The following is a 23,968-nucleotide window of genomic DNA, read 5'->3' as shown; positions in this document are numbered from 1 at the left end:
CTGCCAATTTTGGTCACTCAGAAGACAAGTTATTGGAACATGTTTATGGTAGAGATGCCTGCAATTAAATGACATGGGGACAATGTGTTTGGAGGGATCTTGACCTTACCTATTGCCAATAACAAAATTTAAAAATTAAAATAGAAATAGTCCTTTTTAACAGGAGCTTTGAGAAATTCCTTTTCAAAACTAAAGCTGGGCAACATTAAGTATTGCATTAAACTACTGCCCTAGTTTGTTATTGTCCCCATTAAGAATGACAGGAGAGCCTACATTTTCTACTTGAAACTGGGATGCATATAGCCCTTTCCGAGTCATATACACAAAGCCAAGCTGCTTTGAACTGCTTTATTGGGATATAAAAACAATGTATAAATTGTTAAACTAATAGTACATGTCTGCCGAAGAGAATGTAGAGTCTGGAAAGCTTCACTGGAGAATCAGATGTTTATTCAGCCAACACTTGTAGATGGAGGCAACATCTGCATGTGTGTTCTCATAGGTAGGTTCAGCTCTCCACCTCTCTTCCTCTTTCCACAAAAAATCACAGCTGGCTGTTCTTCTTCCATTACAAAGCAGGTGCTTCAGGCCTCCAGTGAACTTACATTGCATGAGAACACCATGCTGTTGTGCTGAAACATGGTCCTGAATTAGGCATTTCAGACACTAATAGATTGTGCATAGGTACCTTTTAGCTTTTCACCAGCCTAGACCATTGAATGCACAAAAATGGTATTAAGGCAGTGGTCACACAAATAGAATAATGAAATAAGGGCCTTTAAAAGTTACAGTTCCAGCACTTCTATTAGTTTGAGGGATTCTTGCTGCTGTAGTATTTTCTGCTCACTTGACTTCACAATGGAAATCCTAGTAATCATCATTCATTTTATCTGCCCCAGTCATTTCACCTGAAGCATAGAAATTGTTCTGCTTGCTCTCTCATGAACATATCAGACTGCAGAGGCTGTGAAAGGAGTGCTGTGTGATTCCACCAGTAAAGGAGAAGAAATAGGATACCTGGAAGGAAACCTGAGTCACTTCTTGATTGGAACAAATGCTAAAAAAGGTGTAATTTCCACTGCCGATAATTTGGAAGAAAAACAGCCCATGAAGATTCTCTTTCAATTTGTGATTTTTAATATTTGTTTCTAAACTACTACAATTTAAAATGAATAAGGTAATTTTTCATTTAGGAATGTAAAACCACATACATATATTTCTTGAAACATTTTTTCCAGTGAGAAATCTATCAAAGCCAACTCACTCTTGTGGCCAGTATCCTTCTTGAAATATCAGCAGGAAAATCAGTGAAAACAGATTTGCAGGAAATTTTTGAATTTTATTTGGAAAAAAACCCTACCTGGATTCTCTTCTTGACAGTACCTCAGTTTCCACATGCTCTAGATTCCAAAAAAAAAAAAAAACCAAAACCATTATTAAATACTATTTTCCAGAGGGAAGAGAATAATCCAAGGGAGATGGCATGCAAAGCAGATTCCCACTTTGTGTAGCATGTATAGTGATTGGCTACAAATGCAATCGCCATTTTCTCATGAGCACAGATGGCATCTCTCATGGATGTGAGGAGGGTTGAGGATGCAACATTATGAGTATTGGAGCAGTCACCGTTCCTGAAGGGCAGCCACTTTCTGACTGCCTGTGAAATGATTTAGCTTTTCAACTGCTTTTGCAGGGCAGCAGCTCACAGGCATCACACAGGCCAGCATTCACCAGACGCGGTGTAGTGCAGGTACGTTGGGATCAGTGAGCTCCCAAAAACAGTCAGGGAAACTCCTGAGGTGCAGACTGTGGTTCTGGGCATGTTCAAAGCAGTTAATTAGCAAAGCTGAGTGCTGCAAAGCTTCAGAATTTCAGATTTCTGAAAACAAAATGACCAAAAGCTCTTTCACTCCTGTTTATCTGCTAAAAAAGTTGGGGTTTTTTTTCTGACTTACAAATGTCCAAAATGTCAGTGGCTTTCTCCACCAAGCTTTATTTTTCAGCTGAGACCCAGTGCCAAAGGTGCAAACTGAATTAAAGGCTAGTAGGAGGAATGAACTGTCTTCATGTTATAACCATTTAGATTTGTAAATTCAAAGGCCTTTCCAAGAGAATAAAAGGCAACTTAATTTATGATTCATCATATTATGATGAAAATGGGGGAGAAAGAAAGTGATAGCTTGTTCAGTTTTCAGACTTCCATTGGCAATTTTATTTTGTTGTAAATGTATCTCCTTCCTACATCTGGCTCAGAAATCAGCTTGTTAAGTACTTAGAATTGCTGTAGGATAGAGAAACCTGGAGGTTATGAAGAAAGAAGCCCTTGTGGGTTTCTGTTGTTGACAGGAATAACAAAGCTAGAAAAATAGACCTATCAGGCTAGGGTTGAGGTTGAGAAAGCATTCCCTTCTAGGTATAAATACAAGGTTGCTTTACTCTTAAAAATCACAAATATATGTGGATTTCTGAGTAATTGTAACAAAAGGTCATCAGTAATCTTTAGGCAAGTTATCTAGTATTTTACACGGTAGAGCTAATATACAAGTAGCATAACTGATTCTCCATCTGGATGACAAGTTCACATCGCAAGACTTACAGAAATTGAACAAGATAACCACTTTCAGTACCCTGTAGCAACCTGTAAATCCAGAAACCGGTTTTATATATGTGTGGTTTGGGTGGTGGGTTGTTTTTCTTCCCTCAGTATTCATCCTTCAGCTTAAAGGCCATTGTCAAGTGCTTTGAATTTCTTTCTGTCTGTAGGAGTTGTTAAAGCTGGCTTCAGGGTTACTGCTTTAAACACTTCATGCTGGAAAAACTGTCATTTCTTCATCCCCTGATATTTCTTCTCCAGTTTCCATTGATGAAGTGCATACTGATCCTTAATTAACAGAAACACCTTTATTGGACTGAGAAACATGGTTTCTAGACAGCTAATGATTCGTTGGATTTTCCCCAGAACATAACTTAAAGTTGAATTCTTCTTGTCATAATGGAAATACCTTAAAAGTTTATCCTCATAGATAAAATATGATGAATAAAAAATAAGCCAATAGCCAAGGAAATTAGCTGGTTAAGTAGCAAAGTTTAAAACCTACTGAAGTGCAGTTGGCCTCATTCAGAAGAAAGAGATCTGACCCAAGAGAAGTCAGTTGGGAAAACAGCAAGTCACCAATGGCAATGTGCAGGAAAGAAGGTGGAAGAGCAAAGAGGGAATATGGAGAATAATTGCCCGATGTAACAAAAACCTGATTAAATTCTCTAGGTATTATAGAAACAGGAAGTCATGAGTGAATTAGTAAAACCCAAGACAAGATGAGCAAAAACTAAAAAGACTCAACAATGGAAATAAACTAAAAGAATTCTTTGAATAATCCCTTCCTGCCATTTCACAACAAAATTATACACCCACTAATCCAGGATCAGAATTTCAAGTAGTGAAGATAGGCCATGAACAGAGACTCAAGATGAACAGAAGTACAAGAAGAGAAGCTGGGACAAACTGGCAAACTGAACAGCAACAACTCACTAGGACTGGCTGGTACCTATCCAAAAACTCTGCAGGTGCTGAAGACAGAAGGGATTTAATGGCTAATAAAATATGCAATCTCTGGTTAAAATGGGCAGCTATATTGGAGGCCTGCAGGCTAGCAACTGTTCTAGGTCTAAAAAAGTCAGTAGGGATCTGGGGAATTACAGATCATGGAGCTTTATTCCACTATCAGTTAATCTTGTCAAAACAATAATTAAAAATAGTCTTTAAAAAAAAAAAAAACAGTCTTCTAAAACACCTCAAGGAACATGATAGGACCAATGTATGGTAGAACTGTCTATCTTTAATACACATGAAATCATTGAGAGAAGATGAAAATCATGAGGCAGGCAAATTTGCAGATGGCAGAAAATTATTTCATTTGGCAAGACTAGAGAAGATTGTAAGGTGTTCTGTAGGGACCTCATAAAGATGTACTAGTGAGAAGCATAATGTCTAAAAATCAGTACTGGCTGATATCCAGGAGCAACAATTGAAACGAACAGCTTAAACTATTTGCATGTACAGTTACCCTGAGCAATTTGCTGACCCAAATTGGTTTTGGAGCCAAGATACCTAAAGGATTTTTTTTTTTTTATTTAATGAAAGTCGGTATACACTATAAAAGATCTGTGACAATTATGAGATCTTGTGGTTTAAGGTATAGAGCAATTATTAACCACCAGGAGCTACAGAGCAGTTATTTTTGTAGTAAGTCTTCATCCCTCTTCAAGAAGGGCAATCAGGAGGATCCAGGTAACTAACTAAAGGCTGGTCATCTCAGTCCCAGGGAAGGTGATGGAGCAAACCGTTGTAATCAGTGGTGCAAAGTCCAGCTGGCAGCCAGTAACAAGCAGCATCCCTCAGGGGCGGACACTGGAGCCACAGTACTGTCTTCATTATCAATCCCGGTGGCAGGACAAAGTGCATTCTTAGCAAGTCTGCGGGCAACACTAAGTCAGGAAGAATGGCCGATATGCTAGAGGGCAGGGCTGCTACTCATAGAGATCAGGACAGGCTGGAGAAACGGGCAAACAGGAACCTCATGAAGTTCAACAAAAATGTATGCAAGATCTGGGATGGAATAACCCCAGGCAACAATACTGGCTGGGAGGCAGCTCTCCAGAAGAAGACCTGCTGGTCCTAGCAGGCAACAAGCTGGACATGAGACAGCACCGTGCCCTGGCAGCAAAGCAAGCCAATTGCATCCTTGAATGTCTTAGCCAAGATTGTGGCCAGCAGGTCAAGGGAGATGATTATTCCCCTCTGTTGAGCACTGGTGAGACACATCCAAGATGCTATGTCCAGTTCTGGGCTCCCAGTGCAAGAAAGACAAGGACATACTGGAGCAGGTCCAGCAAAGGACCACCAAGCTGACCAGGGACTGGAGCACATGAATAAGAGGACAGACTAAGAGCTGCCTTTGTTCACCCTGGAGATAACAACAATCAGGGGAGACCTGTACTGTTGCCTACAGCTACCTGATCAGAATATACCGAGAAGGTGGAGCCAGACTCTTCTCAGAGGTGCACACCATTAGGAAAAAGGCAGTGGGCACAACTTGGAACATGGGAAATTCCAATTAGATATAAGGAAAAATATTTTTACCATGACTGGTCAAATACTGGAACGGGTATCCAGAGAGGTTGTGGGATCTCCATCCTTGGAGATGTTCAAGACTTGACTAGACACATCCCTGAGCAACCTGATCTAATTAGACATCCTTTGAGAAATGAATTGGATTAGATGACATCCAGAGGCCTCTTCCAGCCTAAATTATTCTATGGCTGTTCCTGTCTGTTTACCAGAAAAACTATTCTAGTGGGATTTTTAAACAAACAGCAAGATAGTTTGAAATAAGGGAAAAGAAATAACCAGGCACAAAGAAATTCAGACATTCACCATTTTGTCCAGGTATCATTTGATGGCCCTTCTTTGATGAGGCTGCTTTTGTTACATTATCTCACGTTGAAAGTGTATTCATCCTATTATTGAAAAATCACATGTACATTCTCAAAAGTATGGAGGGTGAAAGGGAGAAATGGCTGAGCTCATTAACATAATTTAAAATATATATATTAGCAAGTTCTTTAAAGATGATGTCTCTAATTGTTGTACTGACATTTCAAGTATAATATAGTTGCATCAATCTGGAGAGGCAACATTAATTCCTAATTAACTGGTAATGTTTCCTTATACTTTTATGAGCTCATTTCCACTGATATGCAATTGTTTATCTGTATTGGTTCCTGCAGTGACACAATTCAAAAAGTTCCTATGTCTAAGAATACAGGGTAATAATTGTTCTGAAGAGTGAAAATTATTATAGTTTGTTTTGCATGGAATGGCAGGTTAGAGGGATAATGAATTCGATGAGGGACCATAAGTAAAGAGTAGCAATATTGACAAGGTGTCAGTATAGATCAGAACAAGGCAAAGGCATATTCCAGTTGGGTGCAAGAAAAGCTGCTCAATTGTTTGAAATCTTCCATAACTAGATGAAGGAGCCAACAGCATGTTACAGGTTATATTAGAATAGAAAACATTGCAATCACTAATGAAATTTAGGAAGAAGGAATCAAAAAGGATGAGAAACAGAAAAATGAGGTCAGGTTTTAAATATGTAGACTGATGCCTGTGAGGGGAATAATTCAAAACATAGATATTCATTTGTGTGGAACGTTTTAAAATATGATGAGTTTAAAATATTCTAACTTGTGCCTGAAGATCAAAATAGGTATCTGCCTGAAGATCAAAATAGATATCTGCTTGCAATGCAATATTGCTATATAAAACACTGTGATTGTGGGGAGTGATAGTCTTGTAACACGTGTCAAGGAGGTAAAATCTTCTGTTTATCACAGTGGCAAACACCAGCTACTACACTGCATACATATCCAAGCACTTCTGCAGAAGAAAGATGTCTGTGAAGGATTTTTGAGAAAAGAAGAGGAGGTGATTTGGATGCTTCTATTAGGTGAAAAGCTGCTGAAAGCAGAATACTACTAATCTGTTTTATAAACTCTTCCTTGTCTTTGTAACTGGAAGACATGAGGACATACTAGGAGACGTGAAAATCTGTATTTCAGGTAGGGCTACACAGCTAGATGTGCTTAAAATAAGAACCCTTCTCTCTTCTCAGACCTTTGACAAACACAAAATTAAACCTGCACTCCACATGTACCGACATTTTTAGTTCCTGAACTAATATTTCTTAAGCATATATTCCATCTAATATGAGACAACTTATCAAAGACCTTTCGTCTTTCCACCATCTTTCCAAAACCCCAATTTTTTTTTTTTTACGCAATTGTGTATAGAAACATGTAGTAGAGTTTGAAAGAACTGTCTTTGTTCAGTCTTAAGATGAGAAGGCTAAGGGGTGGATCTCATTACTGTCTTCAACCAGCTAATGGGAGGCTAGAGAAAAGATAGAGCCACGCTCTTCTTGAAGATATTGAAAAGATGAGGGTGAGAGCCATCTGTTGCAACAAGGGGAATTCTGATTAAATGCTGGAAAAAAATCTTCTTCTAACAGGAAGGGTAACCAAACACTAGAACAGGTTCTTCCTCAAAGGCTGTAAAACCTCTTTCTTGAAGATACGCAGAACTTGCCTGGGGAAGACCTTGAGCAATGTGATCTAACCTGTACCTGACTTCAGCATAAGCCCTGTTTAGAGCCTCTGGAGAGGTCCGTTCCTCCCTAAGTTATACTGTGGTTCTAACAAGCATCTGGAGGAGAACCCCACACCCCTGATGCCCTTCATAAGGCAACAGTGTTCACAGGGTGAAAGTGAGTGACGTATCTGGGAGCAGACATGGCACCGGTTCAGCAGACAAGTACGTCAATCGCTGCACCTCCTTGCCAGACTCTGCATTTGCCGTAGATTTTTCATTAATGTATTCAGAGTAGGATTCTGTCTTTTTGCCATGGTGATGGCAACAGGATTTGAAAAGTGATAATCAAAAGCTGAGCCATCTCCGCAGGGAAAGAGGAGTACTCCTGTTGCTGTCTGTCTTCAGGTTTATTTTGCTTATTTTTAATAAGAGCTTCTTAACTTAGAAAAAAAAATAGTTTCTTTGACAAATGTATGGTCTGTTTTCTCAGTGAGGACTCCCTATAACTGCTTACAGTTTACTTAAGAATATTCATTTCTTATACTTCCTTTTCTCTCCTGCTGATAACCTTCTGATTTTCAGGGGCTCAACTGCAATAAGGTCTTATTAATAAGAAGATTCACAATGCACATCTGAGATACTTTTGCTGATTTGAAGCAGCTTATGGCAGTAGCAATAGCAAATTTTACTAACATGTCATAAGTCTAATACACGAACACAAAATTAGCCTCTCCTGCCAAATGGCAAGGGCTCTGCCCTATATCAAGTTGAATTCAGCACAATGCTAGAAAGGAATTTGCAGGCAAATGCTCCAAAAAGCAAATGGTTATAGATATATTAAAACAGCAGCAAGTGTTCCATACAAAAGTGGATTTAACAAAGAGCAAGAAAAAGCTCACAACTCCTTCAGCCACTACATTCAAGGACAAGTTATACCACTCACACATATAAATACAAACCCCATATGAAAATAAGGGCAAGGTTGATTCACAAGCCCATGAGGATATTTGTGTTATACGGGAAGTAAACTACAGGGACGGCATGGGCTTAAAGCAGCAAATAAAGTGATTTCTGTGCCATTTTTCTGGCACAGTAGGGGGTTTGTTTTTTTTCCTTTTTATCTTGTGCAGCTATAGGAGCTAAATCCCTTTTCATTCCCACCACCACAGCAGGTAGGTAGACAGGAATTTTGCAGTGGTTCCCTGCTGAACGAAGCCTCCCACTCCCACTGGTGCAGGAGTGGGGCTTGGAAACACCGCGCACATCTGACGAGAGCTTGTGCTCACAGGAAAGGGAGAGGAAGCTCTGCTGTCACTCCCCTGCTGCTGGAAACCTCTGGATATCAGAGATGGTGGAAAATGGGAGCCAGGGTCAGACATTTCGTGCCACACCTTCTGACACGGCATCGGGTACCCGCGCATCCCTGGACGACCATCTCGGCAGCTTCAGTCGCGCCTTGTAAGTGCACTGTGCCGGCCAGGGACAAGGGGGAAAGACAGCCACAAGGCACGTCTGTTCTTCCACGTGGCAGCACCTCAGCGCAAGCTACAGCAGCAGCAGAGGCAATCGAGAGCTGAAGAGGAGGGAGGGTGCAAAGTGAATGGGACCAAGATGTCCCATTAGGAAGTGGGACGGCAGCGTGAGGTGAAGGATCCGATTACCAGAAGAGGACGACTGCTGCATCGCAGGGAGGCACTGGGTCAGAGAGGCTGTGGGATTGACAGAAAGACCAAGCTTGAAGTGCCCAACATGAGGAAAAAGCAAGTTTTGGTGGCAGCTGTTGATGATGGCTCAATGGGTCAGACCTCCAGGGCTGCTATTTATGCAGTGATCTGCTGACTGCTCTGAGAAGCTTGAAAAGGAGAAAGTAACGCAGCACCAAAGCGAGGCACAAGAATGAGGAAGAATAAGCCTGGCTTTTGTTAGAATAATGTGAAGTATTCACCATCTGACATAACTTCTCTGGATGAGTAGCTTGATATGTTTCTTCTTACCCAATCAGGACACAATCAGCTACTCTTACCACTGTCCATAAAAAATTTTAAAAAATCTATGAATCTATAAATGTAATAACAAACAAAGGATAAGATGAAATATTGAAAAAAGATTGTGGTGAAAGCCTTCATTGGCTGGATTCATAAATTTGCTGTGATTTCTCTACCTCTTGTACATACAGCTGAGGCACCGTGGGCTGAGAGCAGCCAGAGACCTGTGATACACGTCTCTGCACAGAAGAATACTACACTGGCAGGAATCTGTAAGAAGGTATTTTATCTCCTTCCATATGCCTAAAGTACCAGTGAAAAGCCCCAGGAATCCTGTAGGCAGCACACGGATGAAAGAAGGGAGCCGAGTCATTCTTCTGCTAGTTGTGCTGTAAATTGTCTAAGACTACTTCTTCCTGTGTTATAAAATAGGGTTGTCCCTAGGTCACTCTGCCAGATTAATTGGTTTATTGGCTCTGAATCAGGGAGTCACAACCAGTTTCTTGGCCGTTTTCTCTCTTCAGTTCTCCCCACACACTGCTGCATCTGCATGCAGCTGGGACAGGGTGGGAAAGGTAGCCTCCAGTTAATAGAGGAGAAAACAAGAGGCCTGCTCAGTTCCTATAGAAATCAGTAGGAGTAATGACACTGACTCCAATGGGCCCTTAATTATCAGGAAAAGAAGGCTTTTGAAGAGGCAATTACTGCTACAGGTCTCAGAGTGTTATTTACTTACCCATTATGGTAATCATAGCCACTATGCACCATTTCATTCTTCCATTCTATGGTATATATCAAACACTTCACAGAACTGTGAGCACAGGAACAAAACACAAACAAGCGTAAGGAGGTCTAATTAGTGAGCTGATGCCTCAATCACTCACCAGGCTGATCATTATCAGACTCGATAATTTCCCTGGTTATTCTATTGCGTTTTCCAAAAGAAAAAAAGAAAAGAAGAAAAAGATCACAGTCTCCTCAGAACAAGGGACACATTCTGCCACACTTACTCCTACTGAATAATACCATGTCCTACAAGCTCTTCATGCAAGTCAACGGAGAAAAGGTATTTGACATTTCTTACAAGTAACAGGGGCTTCAGTAAAGCATGTGCCTAGCAAAGTATAACACGGTATGAGTTGGGGTGGAAGAATAAATCCAGCATAAATCTAAATCATGCTTAACGACCTCTTTTTCATGTGACAGCAGTGATCTCACTGGCCACCTAGACATGTGGTACACAAATTCAGAAGTACCAGTGTGAGAACACCAGGTCTTCATTGCAACCCGTTCTAATACTTGATATGCACAAAAGTATTGGCATACCTCTTTGAAGTGGTGGTATGACATAGCACCATTTATAAGATCATTTCAACTGCTGCGTGCCCAGTTTGACTTCGTGAGTGAAACAATGACCCCTTTCACAACATTTTTACATCCCACTTAAGGAAAAAGAAACGTCTTTCAAGCTCTGAATAGTTATAAGTCTGGAGAAAACTGGACTCTCAAACTAAGGTGTTTCTTCCTCCCAACCAATTCCCTAATTCAGTCCTATTCACCAGTTCAGAAGGATCCTGAATATCCTCCTTTCATACTGAAGATAATTTCCTTGGCATTGCAAACAGAGCATTCAGAAGTCTCATTACAAAGAGGCTCTCTGAGCAGCGGAGCCCATAGCCTCACACAGAATCTCAATTCCTTTTTTAATCTGCACAAATAACTGAAAACCTTTCAGGCAACAACTTTCAATTTTTTTTTTCCTTAGGTATTCCCTCAGCTGGAAACGTTAATCTCAAAACTCATATGTTTCTATTTTTAACATCTTCTGGAGGGTTGGTTTTTGACGTGGGATGTTCTGAAATAACACCATCTCTTTACCAATTAATCTTCAAAATTGTTTTCCCAAAGAGTCTCTTTTTAGATTTCTTGCTGTTGTCAGTTTCATCGTAACAATATCCTGATTTTAATCTCCAACTATGCCTTCTTTCTAAGGTGATGCTTCAGGTAATATCACTAACCTTTTCAATACATTAGGGAGTCAGAGGTAGGAAAATGTAGGTACTGAGTCTCTGCCTTATTTTCTGACATTCTGACAGCAGATAAATTCAGATTGCTTCTTTTCCTTTTGGGAATGTTTGGGATACTTCAAAATTCTTCCAGCTATCAAGGATTATACTCTGTATAAAATGCAAAACCTTTCTGATTCCCCTTTGGAACCAACCTGAGTCTACTTAGGTGTGTGCAGAGCTCACCCTCTGAGAAAATACAAGACAGGAGGATGAGAGGTCACACACTCTATGAGGAAATCCCACGCAAACTGTCCAGCTTGTCAAAGATACCTTTATCACTCCCACGTGTTTATACTTCTACTGTTAAATAACGATGCCACTCAATGGATCTGTGTAGGGCTATTTGGTGGTGACGTGAGTTTAGACTGGGGGTGCATGACTAAATAACATTCCTAAAATCCTCAAGTCCCCACAACATTGGATTATAAGAAATAGGGACAAAATTACAAGTAAAGCAGTGCCCAATAGTCCAGTGCTCAATAAAGACTAGTCAACACTTCTAAAAGGCACTAAGTCATCAAAGCCAGATTGTATTCTGCATGACAAGGAGCAAGAATTTAGCCCTTTTCTGTTGTTTTTAGTAACTGTTAAGGCTGTTGCAGTGCATTCATCCATGGGCTGAGTCGTGTATATACAAAACACACATAGACTGCCCCAGCTCCTAACAGCTCAAAGTCTAGGACAACGCAAGGGTGAAGACAGGTTCCTTTCCATTGATGAAAAGGCAAAGGCACACCACTTCCTACAGTTTAAACTGCTCAGCACCAAATGGCCTGAACACAAAATATAGGCTGTCCATAGTATGAACCTGCACTGTCAGTGTGGAGCTTCTCTCTTTACAGGAGATTTTTAAAAAATATAATAGCTTCCAGGTGACAACTTCTGTCTCTGTTTCCAAGGTGCTAACAAAACTAGCCCAGAAACTACCCCTGAGAACAGCTCAGCTCCTGCTATCATGTACCAGCACTGACACCTTACCACAAGTCAAGGCACTATAGGGCGGCCAGTTTTCCAGAGCACCAGCTCAAAACATTACTGACATTTAAAAGTCTACACTAATTAAAAGATCTGGTTTTTGCAAACTTTCTGCAGTAGTATGTTTTTCCCACTGACGTTTCATGGGAATGGATGGAGTCCCTCCTGACAATCAGGGTCCTCACACCACCCTTTTCAGGGGCTCAGGAGCATGGGTTTTTGGACTAGTTTCCTAGATAGGGTCAGCAGGTCCATGGCTGTTTGACAGTAGAGCTGTTAAAAGTTGCAAAAAGATCTTACAATATTGCCAGGGCTAATTTGTATGTGCAAAGGTTTGAGAATACACTTGGCATTCAGATGGATGGAAAGGTTTCTACAGTGTCAGTCCAGCACAAAATCTACATGGTTTTAACACAGCTAAGGCTACTAGCAGGGTGGTATGGGGGCTTAAAAAAAAAAAAGTCAAAGGTAATAGGTAGCTATTTACAGAGCTGCTGAGCGTTCACTGACTTCTACCAATGAGGCACCATTAGTTCCTCTCTTACAATGATAATTTCAAGCAGACACACACAAACCTCACACCCTCCACAAACCTAAAAAACCTATACTAACATCTGGATATATAAGGCAATGGCTCACAGATCTAAAGAAAATTATTTTTCCTTATCTCTGCATATGTTTCTTACTGGGTTGCATGGATCAGAGGAATATCTGATCAGAGGAATGTCTAATGGGAATGGTGATTGAAAGAAGGCTGGAGAGTTTCCCTTTGAAAGGAAAACACCATTCTACATTTTGGAAGTGATTAATTTCACTTTTAACACCATTATTTACACATACTCAATGAAGACATTAGTTTCTTTATATCTGACTTCTGTAAGAAAAGCTGATTTGCACAATTTTATGTGCCCTGAGTTCCCAAATACACTGTGGAGGTACATGTCTATACATTCTATTTACTGCTGCAAGTGGCTAAAGATATCTCACTTTTAAGGAAAAAATAAAAAAGGTAGAACTTTTATTTCATCAAGTAAAAATTTCCATTCCTTTTGGTCTCTGTTTAGCCAAGGTTTTCACAACTCTGTCTGAATGCTGGGTAGATTAACTGTTTTAATTAAGGTTTTAAAGGGACAATGTCTGACAAAATCATTTTCTTCTTTCTAAAGAATTAATTCCTGCTTTCTGACCTGGAAAATCCTGTTGTATTCTCAGAATTCATACCTGTTTAACCTTATTATTTCTGTTTGGTTTTATCCTGGCACCCAATCTGATGCCTCATAGGTCTTGCATTGGAAAAGACAATAAATTACGAATCCGTACCACTGGTAAGGCCAACATTAGTTGAAATGTAATTTCATTGCAATTGAAAGCTTAATAACACCCAAAGTTTTCTTTCCTGTGATGGAGATGTAATGAATTATGCCCATTAATGAAAGAAATGGGCATCATTTTTTCCAACTGGGAGGCCAAAACATTGCAAATCTGCCTCCCCAAAGTCCACATACCCCGCATAAGATAAACTGTGTCTATGAGAGTCAGCACAGTTTTGAGTATAAACAGAGTAAGTGCCATTCAAACAGAGACAAAGGAATATAATGAATTTTTTATTTTGCTTTATCGACTTCTAGGGGAACAGTGTTTTTTTAGCCTTGCCAAACTCCAGATGCAAAGTTCTGAGTTCTCCAGTGCAGTCCTCCACTCTGCAGCACGGGTATAGATTAGTGGTGAGGGCAGAACACACCAAGGCCATGGGTTTTGCTGAATGCCTCAACAGCTTTATGCTACCAGCTGCTTAAAAGCATTTGAAGACTGCTGGCCTCTTCATAGAGATGGCTCTCCCCTCATACAGGAGGAGACCTAGTAACCGTGTTACTGGTTATTACACTTTGAAAAAAATATTCTATTTTGTTCTATTTTGACTGAAGGTGTCTGCTACACTAAATATGGTTTGTGTCTTGCTGATACCTTAACATTATTAAACTTCCCTAGTCAAACTTGCTGCTTGTGTGGATGTGCTAAACCAGTTTTGCTGCTCTGAGAAAATTATACACATTTGTCTATACATTATGAAAAAGAAAAGTATATGCTTTTTTCTATTAATTTTCCATGAAAATCAAGTCTACATTTTCTGGTATGTGTCTCTCATCTGCAAAGCAAAGGCATTTTCAGGATCTCAGTGATGTCAAAGGTTTTTTAAGAGTGAGGTTTTGATAGCTGACCTCTTAGTAACAGTCCCTGCCTCTCCAGACAGACACTTCCCTGCTTAAAGTTGCTAACATTTACGCTTAGTAAAGTAGCACGTATACTGACCCAAGGGGGCTGAGTAATACTCTAACCCAGAAGGTATTACATTTCAGGCCCAGTGAGTCTGAAGAAAGGCAAGGAAGGTCTTCCCATCTGGCTACAAAGAGAGAAAATTCACACACAAGGGCTTGCAAACTGATGCTTTCAGGAAAAAAAAGTAAAATCCAACCCAGATGACTATCAAATGCAGGACCCCTCCACCTACTTTGGGAACAGATCTCCCAAGAGAATCATCATCACAGAAGCACTTTAATGATGTTTTACTGCTTTCATATATTTTTGCATTAATAGATTCCGAAAGTATTTTGAATGACTATTACAGTTCCTTGTGCCCTTGGTGGATCCATTTGACATTTAAAATTCAATCTCTGTTGAGGATGCACACAGATGAAATTTATTACATAATGAATATGAAAGGCAATAATGCACACAGTGTCTTTATCCTCAAAAGGGAGATTCAGATCAATGTGAAGCAAGGTGGAAAATGTTTGCCAAATACTAAGTGACAAAAAAACTTCCTCTTCCTCTTTAAATAATTTGCCAAGAGATGAAACTAATTCTTGGGGGAGGTTTTCTGTTATTTACAGCAATCATTTGGGACTTTTTTTAGATCAAAACAAATTGATTTGGACTCTAATTGTTGATACTTGAAAGCATGAAAATATCCTTTTCTTGGTTGATTTTCACACTGCTCCACTGAACGAAAGCGTTAACACAACACAGACGGAACACAGAAAAGATTAGTAATGTTCTTCCAGAGTTTTCATCCACAAAGAGCCCCAGTCTGATTCATCTTTCATTTTAGATCAAGATAATTTAAGTGAAAAAGTAACACGAAGAAACCACTAATAGGACTAACTGCTATTCTTATTCTTTTTCTTATTCTCATTTTTATTCTGTGCAACCTCTTTGCGCAGTCCTATCATCTGCCATTGTATCTTTGCAAATCTCAGTATTGCAAGATTCTTCAGCAGGTCTTTGTAGGCAGCAATAATTTTCATTATGTGGAATAAATTTATACTATCATCAAATTTTGTCACCTCTTCATTCATGCCATTTTCCTGATCATTTCTAAAAATGTTGAGTGGTGCAGATCAGAGTGGCACCTCATGTTCAACCTTTCTTTCTGCTCTGAAAACTATCCATTTATTTCTTTTTGTTGTTTTCTGGCTTTTAAGCAGTTATTAATTCATGAGAGCACCTTCCTTTTTCATTCTCTGACTGTTTCATTTCTTTAAGAGCCTCTACTGACAGACCTTGCAAAGCTTTTTCAAAATTCATGTACACTAGATAAACCAGACCCTCTACTTTGTTGCACCTCTTAAGCCTTTCAAAACTCTAAAGATTTTGTAAGGTGTTACTTTCTTCTACAAAATTCTAATAGACTCCTCATCTTTATATTAATATTTATTTGTGTGTCCATTCATTCTATTCTTTGCTATTATTTTTACCAATCTGACAGATACCTTCCTTTCTAATGTGTAGTTGTCTAGAACATCCTTAGACTCATTTTAAACAAACTAGTACTATTTTTGTCCCTTCATATTTGTCTGGTACTGATGTTCTTTTGACTAGAGGTAATATACTGCTATCGATTGCAATCCAGTCATTCTCTGTCTGAATGCCTTTCGAACCCCTGAGTAAAGATCATCTTGTCCAAGTAAAGTCTTAACATTTTTGACAATTTATTCTAAAGTATATTCCATTGATGACTTAGTTTTGGGTGAGTTCTACAAACTCCTATCCCACCAAAGATTATAACTGATTTAGGAGTATTACTTTTTGTATAACAAACACTGATGCAGAGAATTCATGACTTTTTTTTGCTTTGGCCTTATTGTCCTTGAGTAATCCTTCTATGCTTACGCCAGCTATCAGCCCCATGGACTCTCTGGCAGGCTTCCTGCTTCCGATGTTTCTTTTAAAGTCGTCTTTTTATGACTAGTTTAAATGCTTTTAGCAATTTTCTCATCAAAATCTCTTCTGGCTTGCCTTGATATGAATTAACTTTTAACTTCCCAGAGTTTATGTCTATTTCTACTTTTAAAGATGTCTTCTTACTTTCAAGACCCTCCTTCTTTCTCTTCCTTTAGCATGGCCTTTTTTCTTTTTGAAGATCCTCTTCGAGTCCTTTCTGATTTATGATACACTTACTCTGAACCTAAAACATTGATTTGCAATGCACATCATTAACTCTGACACAAAAAATTAGTCTGAGCCTTCAAACAGTCTCCATGCTGTCTGCAATATCTTTATGCTTTTAGCCACTTTTTAGTTAACCATCTTCTCACTTTTGTGTAGCTTTACTATCATGCCAATTTTCTTTTTTTTTCACTTACCAGGATATTGAATCTGACTACACTGTTATAGGTGGCTGATAATTATGTCTTAAACCAGTCCCTGTACATTGTCCAAGATTAAATCAGGAGCTGCTTTTCTATGGGCAGGACAATGTGCTCTAAAGAGGGTATCTAATGGTGTTTGAATACTTAACCAGTGCATCATGGTGATATAACTTTTCTGAATCTAAAACAGACCAGGGAAGTTACAAACATTTGATATTATTCATGTGTTTTGTTCTTTGCCTCAGTGTACTGACAAGGTCTCCCAGGCATTTGAGGAAAGATCGCATACCCCTTCTGGGAAATCAGCACATCTGAGTGCCTGTCTGAAGTGCTCTACACTACTGCCTGCAGCATGGGGAACAGAAGGAGGAAATGGAGGTCTGCGTGCAGTTGCAGGGCTACAGTCTTATCAGCATGTGCTGGGATAGTTTACACAGCTGGAGTCCTTCAGATAAATGGAAGAAACCTCACGTTTGCAGACCCTGATATCTGGTGAAGGGACGCTATAGTGTGGCACAAACAATCCAAGAGATTTCTGGAGTGCGTTGATGACAACATCCCAACACGGTTGATCAAGAAGCTAACAAGCGAAGATACCCTCCTGGACCGCATAGAAACAAGAAAAAGCCAGTCAGGGATGTGAAGGTCAGGAGCAGCCTTGGCTGCAGTGACCCTGAGATGGCAGAGTTCAGGATTCTGAAAGAAGGAAACAAGGCAAAAAGCAGGATCAGAACCCTGGTTCAGAGATGTGCTTGGAAGAATTTCATGGGATACAGCCCTGGAGACAAGAGGGGTCCAGAAGAGTTGGTTGATTCTCAAGGATCACCTCCAAGCTCAAGAATGGTCCATCCCAACAAGCAGAGTATCAAGCAAAGGTGGCAGGAGGCCTGCATGGATGAAGAAGAAGCTCCTGACTAAACTCAAACATAAGCAGGATATGCACAGGAGGTGGAAAGAAGGACAGGTAACCTAAGAGAAGTACAGAGACACTGTCCAAGTGTCCGAGGCATGGGATTAGGAAAGCCAAAGCCCATCTGGAGGTGAATCTGGTGAGGGACGTGAAAGGCAACAAGAAGGGCTTCTACAGGTGCATAAGCAGAAAAAGCAAAGTGAGGGAAAATGTGTGCCTGCAGCTGAATGGGGCAGCAGTGCTGCTGACAACACAGAAGGACGGAGGTTCTCAATGTTTTATTTGTCTCAGTCTGTCCTGATAACACTGGCCTTAAGGAATGAATCCCAGTCTCCTGAGACCAGTAGGAAAGTCTGGAGCAAAGAAAATTTAACCTCAGTAGAGGAGGATCAGGTTAAGGAACATTGGACATACACAAGCCAACGGGACCTGATGGGATACACCCACGAGTGGTAAGGGAGCTGCTCAGTGTCACTGTAAGGCCACGCTCTATCACCTCTAAAAGGTGGTACAGGTTGCCCTGATAGGCTGTGCCATCTCCATCCTTGGTGGTTTTAAAGACAACTGGACAAAGCTCTGAACAATTTGGTCTGACCCTAGAGACAGCCCTACGGTGGGATAGAGACCTTCCAAAGTCCCTTCCCATCCAGATGACTCTGGTAGGTAACATCCCACGGTCGCTGGCTCTCTGCAGTCACTGGCATCACTGCTTACACAGGCTGTCGCTCACACAGCTGTCACGTTCTGCTCTGCCCGTTTAGGTGTGGAATTTCAACCCACAAGAATTCCATGGTATGACTTGTTACATCCCCTTATTTTATTTATTTTGTCTGATACTTTCTGTAATTTATTCAGCCTCTTTCCCAGTGGAAGTGTCTACTCTGTCATTCCTATGTAATCTGTGCACTGTTGGCAGTGTCTTTCTGAAATTCTGCCTCCCACCTACTTTCTAAGATGCCTACAAAGTCATTTTTTTAATCCAGGCATCTTATTTCACCCATTTTAACTTTCAGACTTACAGTCCACGTCTGTCGCCTCAAAAAAAAAGCCATGTTTAGGCTCTAAAAATTGGTCTGTGTATTTCAAAAGTGTCAAAATATCTCACAGATGTGCATGGGAGCTGCTGACTGTGCTAATTAAAACAAATTCTTCAGGCACTTAACTATGGACTTTAAGCATTCCTGTTTGGCAGAACAGAGAAAACCAAATAAAAAATGAACAGAGCTTTTGTGCACATTGTTTTGCAGAGAATACCACTCTTCAAGCTAAGCTGTAGACTTGGCACACCATGGGCAATAAGGAGATGGGCTTTATAAAACATAGGACTCAAAAGTAGCTCCCACAAGCCTGGGTTGTAAGTTTATGAAGTCTTGCTGAGTTTCTAGCTTTAAAAAAGGACGTGCAGCATCACCTTCCCAAAAACAGGTTTGCTCATCTAGAAGTGATAAGATTAGTAGGTAGTCAGTAAACACATAGCATTTAAATACCTCTATAAAGGAAAAGGTTCCATTTTTTCACCTTGAAAACACATGCACAGTTGTAGCTATTGTTTACCTTTTAAAATACATTTCTATAATATATATTGTTTACAACAGTACTTGTTCATATAAAACTGGACTTTGTTAGCACAAACATAATACTGCAAGACAATTACAAAAAAGAAGAAAATATTTTAATGGCAACTCAGCTGTTGCACAATATACATAGAGTGCCTGTAGGTAAAGTTTGAGTGTATGGGCTCCAGGAAAATGTGATTATAAGACGTCAATATATTGTTCCTATAACAAATCCAACCAGACTGGTTGGCATAAATCAAACGTAATTATTTTGACCATGACTTTTTTTGTTGAATGAATTCCTTATACCATTGTGTTGCTTGACAAATACTTAGTGTGGAAATTCCAGCCTGCTGTGATTTTTGTCTTTGCTTTTGTCTTTGCTTATTTGTTCTCACACACTGAGTGGAAGAATGCAGACTCACAGGAATTAATGAGGTAATTTGTAAACCTGTCAGCAAAAGACATGAGAATTAATCTAGTGGTGGTCTGGTGAAAGGAGAGATGAGGATTACAGGGGCCTCATTTCACCACTGCAACAAAATCCTTATTTCTACATCCATCCAGACTTCTACTTGCATGGGCAAATCTGAGCTTGACGTTCCTGCTCTGCAGGAATACATGATTGCCAGCCAACATGCATCCACAGGAGGCCTGAAGTAACACCTGAATTCCCTCTTCCCCTAAATCCCACATGGAACTTCCACATTTGTGCTGCATACTTCCCTCTTTATGCCTCCTTGCCAGTCGTGCTATACAGGGTAAAAACTCTGCAACAGATGTGATATTCCATCTCCAGCACTCCTATTCTTTGCATGAATGGCTCTTTGGGGCCCCCCTGAAGGAGACTTCTCAAGGATGAAATTGTGCCAAAACCCATAAGGGCCGTTTATTGCTGTATTACTTTTATTCTATATGATTCTTAGCAACAATGGCATGTTTTTGAGAATGTATTAAGCGACAAAGCAGGACTTTATTACTAATGTTTTGCATATTTTATTTTCTTAAGAGGAACTATTTTATTTTGTTACGAGGAACCGAGGAGAGCAGTCCATCATGCAACATTGTGTTTGTTAGTTTTATTCTGCAGGGAAGTGATAGGGATCTTCTACATCTGTTGTTATTCTTTGTTTTTCATGGGGGAGCAAGAAGTCTTGCTGGCTTTATTGTTGCTCTATTTTTCCTACTCACATTCTCAGGAGAGACATCTGGGGAGAAGGCTATGAAAATGTGTGAAAGCAGAAACACTATGAAAGGCAAGGGAGGTGGTTTTATAATGACCCATGAGGACAGCTTCCCAATGGGAAAACAATCTTTGAAGGGGAAACTACTATATGAAGCTTAAATGATCGGGATGCTTGGATAATTCTTATCTTTCTTCTATTATGAGTTTCCAGATAATTCATGAGCTATTATGAGTAAGACCGATTTGTTTCACTGTTCTATTACTTGGCATGCTTTATCAATATCTGGTTGCATGGTTCCACACTGTTGCCGATCTCCGCTGGCTATCTGATGATTTATCAATGCTGTGCCGAGCAAATTGGGATAGCAATAACTTTTTGCCTTGCAGTGGCCAGCCAGAAGTGAGTTCTGTTTGACCTTTGCTTGACTTAGATGCTCAGCCCCTTTGTGTCTCATGGTACAACCACCACCTCTTCTAAGACAAGCTCACCAGATGAGACTTAAGGAATTCTTACAGGTTCGAATGACAGACTTACTGTATACTTGAGTAGACTGGTTTATTGGCAGCTCTCAGAAGAATGTTTAAACCCCACATCCCATGCCATATTCTCATTTTCTCAGTTCCTTGAAGACTGCCATAATAATAAGGATGAAAAAAATATTATTCATTATGATTTAATGAGAATCTTCACAACTGGTTTATACTTTAGAGAGGAGAAAGCTGAAGAGCTGATCTCTTGCCCTGTAAAGTATAAGTACACGGGTTATGACTGAGGCAATGAGTTTGTCAAGGATAAATCTTGTCAAGTAAATCAAATGTGCTATTGCAGGACAAGGTTTTGGGGGGTAAAAAAAGGAAGCAGTGGTTATCATATAAATTAACTTTAGTAAGGTTTTAAGGGCAGAATTCAGAGGAAAGCAGCAAAAGCCTTCAGAAGCCTAGAAAACATGACCTTCAAGGAAGAACTGAACAAACTCAGGTTTCTCGGCACTAGGCAGAGAACATTGAAAAAGGTGTATGAGAAAAATATAAAGTATATGAAAAGCTGGTGCAAAGAAGAAGGAAATAAACTGCCTCCCAAATACACAGTAAGACAAGACACAGCTTAAACTGATGCATAGAAAAGTTCTGGCAGACATGAGGGAAAAATGAGAAAAGCAAGGTTAATTAAACACTGGGATGTATGTTGGATGGATAAATGGTATCTCCATCATCAGCAAGTTTCAAGAACAGGTTAGACAAACAATGGTCAAGAATGATACATCGTGATCCTGCTTTTGAAGGGGCTGATAGAGTAGATGATATCTTAAGGCATCTCCTGACGTTTCAGTTGTATAATATATATCTCTGGCTTTAGGTGCTGAAAATAGCTAAACTCTTTTTAGTAGAATACATGTTTCTTAAACAGTTCTGAGCTGATGAAAAATTTCTTAAGATGTCTTTCCCCCCCCAGATAAATTATTTAATTAATGCTGCATTCTTGCATATTGTTATTTTGCTTTTGTTTGACCATCTCATTCTTTTCAAGGGTCAGGTTTCTTTTAAGTAAGGACTCATTTTCCAGTCATTAGTAAAGATTTTAGAAAACATTTTGTATAAAACTCTGACAGTAAAACCAGCAGCTTCACGTAGGAATTACAGGAACCTGCCTAGAGCTTTTGTATCTGTAATTTCACTTATAAGAAAGTTTCAGATACCTTAGAAGTGCTATTTTTCACCCTGAAGAAGTCATGGAAGGGCAGTGGGAATAAAAGTTACCTGTTAATTAGCTATCACCTTTTTTAAAAGACAAGGTGTAGTTCAGTTACTTCACCTATCCTGTTCATTATCTCTCTCCTGAGCTTGTAAAGCAATAGGATAATGATTTCATTTGTACAATGGTGATAACTGTCCAGCAGGAGCAAGTCTGAGATGATCAATTAATTTCCCGAAAGCCATTCATTACTTCCTCGTAATGACTTTGTCCTGGTTTCGGCTGGGGTAGAGTTAATCTTCTTTCTAGTAGCTGGTACAGTGTTATGTTTTGGATTCAGCATGAGAAGAATGTTGATAACACACTGATGTTTTCAGTTGTTGCTAAGTAGTGCTTAGACTAAGTCAAGGATTTTTCAGCTTCTCATGCCCAGCCAGCAAGAAGGCTGGAGGGGCACAAGAAGTTGGGAGGGGACACAGCCAGGGCAGCTGACCCAAACTGGCCAAAGGGGTATTCCATACCATGGGATGTCATGCCCAGTATATAAACTCGGGGGACTTGGCCGGGGGAGGACGGTTTGCTGCTTGGGAACTAACTGGGCATTGGTCTGCAAGTGGTGAGCAATTGCATTGTGCATCACTTGGTTTGTATATTCCTATTATTATTATTATTATTATTATTATTATCATCATCATCATCATCATCATCATCATCTTCCTTTCTGTCCTGTTAAACTGTCTTTATCTCAACCCACGAGTTCTACATTTTTTCGATTCTCTCCCCCATCCCACTGTGCGGGGGGGAGTGAGTGAGCAGCTGCGTGGTGCTGAGTTGCCAGCTGGGATTAAACCATGGAAGACTTAAACACTGGGATCCAGCTGGAGTCAGATATAATATTCATAGTGCACTGTGCTGTCTGGAGTCTTTATTAGGCAATGTTTGTGTTATTTGTACATAAAATTCTGTGTCGTGTATCATACTTCTATAAACACTATAAACATGGGTGAATATTGCAGACCAGTGTTCATTAATTAAATTGTTCACTTTCTTTTTATATGCTTTGAAAATGCATTGCATGGCAGATTGTGAGTAAAAATTTTTGAAGACAGTGCTACTTACATTCTCTGGACATGAATTTGCAAACAGAGGGTTACACAAATATGTAGGCACACTGGAAACATACACATCCATCTTGAAAGCCGTTTGTGGATTTAATGAGCCTGTGAACCAAGCAGCAGATATAACACATGTGATTTGGATTATCAGTGACACAGTACAGATAAATAATAAGGCTGAGAGTCACAGCAATTAATTCAAAGGCAAATCAGAGCTTGAGCAAGCACTGTGGCAAAGCCCACTTCCAGATGATTCTTAAAGAGAGTGAACAGATCACAATCACTGTCCTGTGAAAAAAGTTTGCCAAACTCTCTAACTGCAGTTCTTCTTTTCATCTTCCCTCATTCCCTTGTTCCCTTAGCCACAGCAAGGCTCCCCATTGTATCCAGGGCATGGACCTGAACAGAGATACTGGTGGCTATAGCTTAAATGGAGCTCATCCATCATACATGAGAAAGGATAAAGCTGGGAAGAAGCTTAAAGCTTGTGGTTATGTTACCTGATTATAAGAACAGAATTTGGATGAAGGTCAGCAACACCTACAAAAAAAAAAGATAAAAAGCAAGAAAGAAAATACACTGGATTTGAGAACACAAGCAGTCATACAAAGTGATCAAAAGGAATGAGAATTTATTGGTATAAGAGGAAATTGTGCATAAGAGATATTTGCAATTCATTC

At 39.8% G+C, this 23,968-nt stretch overlaps 1 long non-coding RNA gene across 1 annotated transcript; it reads right to left on the bottom strand.

The window, feature by feature from the left end:
• Nucleotides 1-255: 255 nt before the first annotated feature.
• LOC115334723 lies at nucleotides 256-23,356 on the bottom strand. The gene is made up of 3 exons (XR_003921234.1): nucleotides 23,293-23,356; nucleotides 1,361-1,400; nucleotides 256-1,017 (listed from the first exon to the last, which is right to left on the bottom strand). It is a non-coding gene; the product is annotated as an uncharacterized LOC115334723 (long non-coding RNA).
• Nucleotides 23,357-23,968: the final 612 nt, after the last annotated feature.

Source organism: Aquila chrysaetos, chromosome 23 (genome assembly GCF_900496995.4).
Source record: "Aquila chrysaetos chrysaetos chromosome 23, bAquChr1.4, whole genome shotgun sequence".
NCBI classification, from domain to species: Eukaryota; Metazoa; Chordata; class Aves; order Accipitriformes; family Accipitridae; genus Aquila; species Aquila chrysaetos.
Note: the sequence above shows the minus strand (reverse complement) of the source record. Positions and strands in the feature narration are given on the sequence as shown.